At 41.1% G+C, this 6,289-nt stretch overlaps 1 long non-coding RNA gene across 1 annotated transcript; it reads right to left on the bottom strand.

Moving 5' to 3' along the window:
- Positions 1-508: 508 nt before the first annotated feature.
- Positions 509-3,307, bottom strand: LOC129151462 (uncharacterized). The gene is made up of 3 exons (XR_008558154.1): positions 3,116-3,307; positions 2,718-2,794; positions 509-756 (listed from the first exon to the last, which is right to left on the bottom strand). It is a non-coding gene; the product is annotated as an uncharacterized LOC129151462 (long non-coding RNA).
- Positions 3,308-6,289: the final 2,982 nt, after the last annotated feature.

A 6,289-nucleotide genomic window follows, 5' to 3' on the forward strand; every position in this document is an offset into this window, starting at 1 on the left:
ATATAGTTCTGAACCGTATTGAGCTGAGTATGCACTTATTTCTCCGTTAAAGAGTATACAGGCAGGGCACTGGTATTCCCACAAGGGCGAATTTGTTTTTTTTTTTTTTTTTTGCAGTGGACATTTGTCTCCAGAAAGGCAAACATTTGTGATTACCATTCAATGTAATACTACATAAAACCAGCTGCCACCAATGCTTTTTATTATTTGAGGTTTTGTTAAATGATTTAGTATTAACAAGTTGACATACAAAGATATTATTCCCTGAGATCTATGGAGATTCAGCCAACTGTGGGATCTCTACTACAAAAGGCCATATTTAGGTAATGCATTAATCCTAAAATGGCATAAATTATGTCCTTAAATGTATGGAAGGTATTTGAGCCACTAAACATCTGTGTTATCTTCATCTCCCTGTATTCTTCATTTTAATCAACTTTATCGTTTGCTGTGGAAAAGAGGACTCTAAAATGTCTACAATAGATGACCAAGGAAGAACAGAGGCTTTGGGGGAAGTCAAGCAATGACTCCATATTCCTACAAGATCACTACTAACCAATGAAATGTACTAGTATGAATTAGGGTAGGCTAGTTGCTATAATAGGTAGTCTTCAAAATATGTAAAATAGCTTAAGCACAATAAAGTAATGTAACAGAATTGTCAGTGAATGAGTTAATAGGTGTTTACCTTCCACAAAAGTCTCAGCCTTCTTCCCTGTTAGCTTCTAAGTCTCCGTATGGCCATGCCCATCTTTGCTAGCCAAAAAGAAAAAGAATGTGGAAGAATGCTCATGAAGTCTTTATGAGCCAGGTCTGTAAGTGCCTCACATCCCCTCTGCTCACATTCATTCCTAAAACTCTTTGGTGTGTTGCCTCTAACTGCAAGACGGACCAGAAAATGTGATCTCAGCTGAGAACAATGTCCTAATATCCAATGCGGAGCATGAATTCTGGTGGCCAATTACCTCGCGTCTGCCACTGTGCCCACCATGCAGGCGGGTGTCCTGGCTCCCAAAGCCATCTCCATCTTACCAAATAAAGTTTGATCTCCAGTTCTACAATGAGCAATGCTGTTTTTAAAATATAAACGAGCCTGAAGAGGAGCAATCATAAGAAAAGCATTCTCATTATGGTACAAATACCTTATTTTAGCTTCCAGTTTTGATACCATAGATTTAAAGGGGAAGAAAAAAGTGCTAGGAGACAATTCTTCATGGACCTCTTGAATTCCTGCAAATCCTGTGAGACAATATGTTTTATTGGTTCTGTTTCTCTGGACTAATCAGCAACCTAATGCACATGCTGGTATCGCCTGGCCCTGTTCATGCTGCTCATGGGAACTGGATCTTTGAGGAACCCGCACAAGAAAAATGATGATTTTTTCAAGCAACTACAATTTCTGTGAGTAATAAATCACCCTTTACCTTTGACCCAAGAATGTCACATCTACTGCCAGCAACTGTGAAGCTGCAGCAGGCTAACATTTTAGCTTGCAAGTTGCATAAAAGCGCAGACCCTTCACAGCTCTTGACAAGAAGGAATCATCACAGAAATAGAAAAAAAAAGTGATACAGAAGAGGATTTTTTTTTTTTAATCTAGAGCCAGACTGGCCACACACCCATTTTAGGATAAATGCTCTGACGCATATCTTATCTGCACACTTGTATAAGAGCCGAGATCTACCTTCTTTGCGTAAGGGCACAGAAGCAAATAATGCTGCAAGCATGTTACTTGCTGTGTGCTCTTATTTTAGAGGCAGCCAATTATACAAGATTACTTACCTAGAATAAGGCTAGTATTTTCATCTTTATATTTCTCTATTACAGTTTTATGTCTTTCAGCTACACATAGGAATTCCAAATGATTCTTTAGAAGTTAATGAAACTCTGCTACCCATGGTGCTTCTTAAGCATGGACCTACCTAAAAATTTATAAAAATGTACAGGAATACTAAAGTCTGGAATGGCTGCAGGACTACCTCTTTATATAAAGAAGCAAATGGCAGATCAAAATATATCATCACCTGCTGTGTATATTCAACCTTATGTGAGGCGTGGGAACTAGATTTTAAACCAAATTGTCAGTCCCGATTGTATCATATGTTGATGACATCACTTCAAAACAAGGATCATGTGAAATATTAAAAGTGGAGATACAAACTTGGAGTTAAAAAATTTACAAAGCTAATGTCACCCAGCCTGGTACAAAAACTATCATCACACCAAGGTGTCGCCATGAGAACTCCTGGGCTTCTGGTGACAGAATCGTTTGGCTGAGTGTCTCAGCAGTAAGGAACGACTTCGTGGAGTCCTGTGGATTCAGTCAGTTAGTTAAATGGAATTCCTGCTGCGCTCACTACTCCAGGCAGCTACTTGATATGTGTAAGGACAAGAAAGGTCATTTTCCATCAGCAGCTTTATTGTTTTGACTTTAATCTGAAGCAAATTATCCCTCTTTAGTGAAAAGGAAGAGGTTTAACCATGCAGGGTACTTTTCAAAGTCAGAAATATTATATTGTTCCAGCATATTAAAATTGCATTTGGCTCGTGTCTCTTGGTGTATTTGACCATCATATGGACCTTTTCAGTGTATGTAATCACTAATATGACAACTGTGGGCTGGTCTTCAGCTAAGAAAGCAGAGCCAGGACCCGTGTGTGGGTAAGTCTGAGGCTATGACCTCCGGTCACCGTCCTGAGAGTAACTAAGACCTGTACCTCTCACTTGCTGAAAAATCCCTCAGCATCTCCAGCAGTAATGAGCATCCACCAGGACAGCTTTCCATCAATGTCACCTTGAATGGGGAATAAACAGAGGGAAGAGTTTTTCAAAGTCTATTACCTGATTTTTATCAGAGTGAATGCACCATCTCCATTTGATCAGATAGGCTTTCCCAGTGACAGAGGGATTCTCCCATAAGCCTGTGAAATAAGCCCTGGGTTAGCCCCACATTGCCAGTGGAAACTGAGGCACAGAACAATGAACAGGGTCAGAGACAAGATTCACATCCATGTGAATTCGCCTCCTAAGCAGCTTGGGACTCTACAAGGGGAGGGGTCTGGCAATGACAGAGGAATAACAGGAAAGTGGGGGAAAGTTGGGAATTTAAACTTACATCTACTTGCCATCTCTGAAGTTGACAGACCTGCTGACATGGCCATGGAAGATCACTCTGTGAGAAGAGAAGAAAGCAGTGGGTCACCAATGACCAAGATGTCCTTTTCCGGCAGGCCTCCTGTCAGTGGGCTACCAAGGAATGGGCCTCACTTAGGGAATGTGTTGGGCATTGCTTTAGTGAAAAGCAGCATTGCCGTGGGCAAATTCTTTAGCAGGGAATGAAATGTGGACAAGTGCCGTCTGGAATACATCTGGCTGAGATGGCAAGGACTGTTCTGTTTGGGAGTGAAGAGAGCACTGTGTCCTCAGCCTCATCTCTGCAGCAGCTTAGGGTGAGTTGTCACCCCCCAGGGCTTCCCAGGGCCACCTGTAAGAGAAGGTCAGAGAACCTGGGGGGAGGAGTCAGCCAGGAGAACTCTGGAATAGCTCCAGGTGTGTATGTACTTCAGGATTAAAGAAGTAGGAGGAGCCCAGCTAGTATGGCTCAGTGGTTGAGCATCGATTTATAAACCAGGAGGTCATGGTTCGATTTTGGTCAGGGTACTTGCCCAGGTTGTGGGCTCAATCCCCAGTGAGGGGTGTGCAGGAGGCAGCCGATCAATGATTCTCTCTCATCAATGATGTTTCTATCCCTCCTTCTCCCTTCCTCTCTAATATCAATATATATATATATATATATGTATATATATATATATATATATATATATGTATATATATATATACATATATATATATGTATATATATATACACATATATATATATATATATATATATATATATATATATTTAAAGAAGTAGGAGGATTTGTGTTCAAAAATTACAATAAAAGAGGCTGCTAATCAGTAAAACTCCTTCACATACTTAGAGAGTGACATACCATGCAGGAAGGTTGAAGGTTGGAAGTAAAGAGCAAACACCATGATAGCCAGATTAAAGTGAGGTGAGGGACAACCCTGGTGTCTGGTGCAGGGACATTTGCCCAGGGCACAATGCGAGCTTCCTGTCTGGGAAGGGCTGTGGGGTTTGAATCTGAGGCAGGGCAGTGAGGGCAGGAGTCACAGGAAACAAAAATGCATATTGCATCATGGCAGGGGGACAAGAGAGAGGCAGGCAGTTAGTTCCCCATTTGGGGCTTTCAAATCTCAGAATAAGCCATGATTTGGGGAATGACAGTGTCACAGCCAGTCGCAGGATTGATCCAGGGCAAGCCCCATTGCGGCTGGTGTGCACCTTCCCCTCGTCTGGGTAGGAAGAATCGTCCCACAATCTAAGACACTTTCTCAACTTTCAGGAGCATTTCAATGGTCCAGTGCTGCCAGGAAATAATAATCAGCCTTTCCAGATCCTTTGTTAATCTCGTTCTCTTGGTTTCTGTAAATTTATTTTTTTTAAAGTCTAGTTCAGGTGTGAATAGCTTTATTAGTTCTAAGAATATTTCAGAAACATACCTCTCCATGCTGGTAGCCAGATCTACTACACCCCTCTGAGTTCCCTGATCACAAACTGATGACTGAAGAAGATGCAGTCTCTATACCCTGACAGAGAAGTTAATTTTCCTCTGAAGGGAGATATAAAGGAGGAAAATGCACTGGAATTTATTCAGCATCTACTCTGCTATTTTTTTTCCTTTAAATGTGTGGAGTATTTTTAAAGCTTCATCTATAAAATGGGGGAAGGAGGAATCAGAGCTAAAAAAATAAAAATAAAAGCTAAAAGTATCCATTGAATGACATATAATTTATGGGTTAAAACTTTGATTCAAAGATCTCAAGTCACTTAAAAATGTTTAAATAAATGATTATGAAAATTGTTTTATATTTAGAATTAGCCATCTGGACTCAGTTTAGATGATCCCAATTTTTTTGGCAACATCCAAAGCATCATGGTTGGGAGCCAGTTAAACATATGCGTTCTTCTCTCCATCAGGCCTGATCAGGGTGATGACCTTGGACATGTTAATGCCATAGAGCTTCCTCACAGCCAGTTTGATCTGGTGCTTGTTGGCCTTGACATCTGCCATGAACACAGTGATTGTTGTTTTCTGTCTTCTTCACGGCTGACTCGGTAGTCGGGGAACTTGATGATGGCATAGTGGTCAAGTTTGTTTCTCCTGGGGGCACTCTTCTGAGCATATTTGGGCTGCCTTCAGCAGTCTCTTGGGCCATCGGAAGGTGGGTGATGTGGGGATCTTTTTGTGTGTGGCTGTGGACATCTCTTAGCAAGTCTTTCTTTGCTTCAAAGCCTTTGCCTTGGCCTCTGCTTTGGGAGGAACAGAGGTTTTCTTTGCTTTCAGCCATTTGAAGGACTGGTGCTGTCATAGGGCAACATTGCTGGAATGAGTGTATACAGATGCTCCTCGACTTAAGATGGGTTCTGCTCCAATAAACCTATCATTAAGTCAAAAATGCATTAACACACCTAATCTACTGAACATAACAACTTAGCCTTGCCCACATTAAGCATGCTCAGAACATTTATATTAGCCCACAGTTGGGAGATTATCTTGAGTTTCATCTCAATAGTATTTGCCTTCCCTTCTTCTTACCAGAAACAGAAGACCCAGATGGGCATTTGTAGACATTATGGGATGGGAAAACACAATCTCCAGTGTACAAAAAAGGCTGGCAACACAGTACACTGTAAAGTATCAGATGTTGACCAGCGTTATTGTGTAGCTGGCGGGGGGCGAGGGGGGGTGGCGGGGGGGAGGGGGGCGGGCGCTGCTGATCTCTGCCACTGTCCAGCAGCAAGAGAGAGTATCGCCTCACATATCACTAGCCTAGGACACCAAAATTCAAAATTCAAAGTTCGGTTCCTACTGAATGCATGTTACTTCTGCACCATTGTAAAGTCAAAAAATTTTAAGTTGAACTGTCATAAGTTTTAATACAGATCCACAGTCTGCTAAGCAAAACCCTTGAGCCCATACACTTTACAGAGTTTATTTCTTTTTTTCAGAGTTAATTTCTCATCTAATTTTAGAGAGGTAATATGGTGTGTTCACCATATTTTATATGACATCACCAGCAGGTGCTGAGGCAGTGTTCTGTATTCAAAACACATTAATATTTCTTTATCTAATTGCATACACACTAGAATAAAGAACTTAAACAATTATTAGAAATATGCTCTAAATTCTGGTTAGTTTTTTCTGCCAACTTAATTTGGACG

Source organism: Eptesicus fuscus, chromosome 2 (genome assembly GCF_027574615.1).
Source record: "Eptesicus fuscus isolate TK198812 chromosome 2, DD_ASM_mEF_20220401, whole genome shotgun sequence".
Classification (NCBI taxonomy): Eukaryota; Metazoa; Chordata; class Mammalia; order Chiroptera; family Vespertilionidae; genus Eptesicus; species Eptesicus fuscus.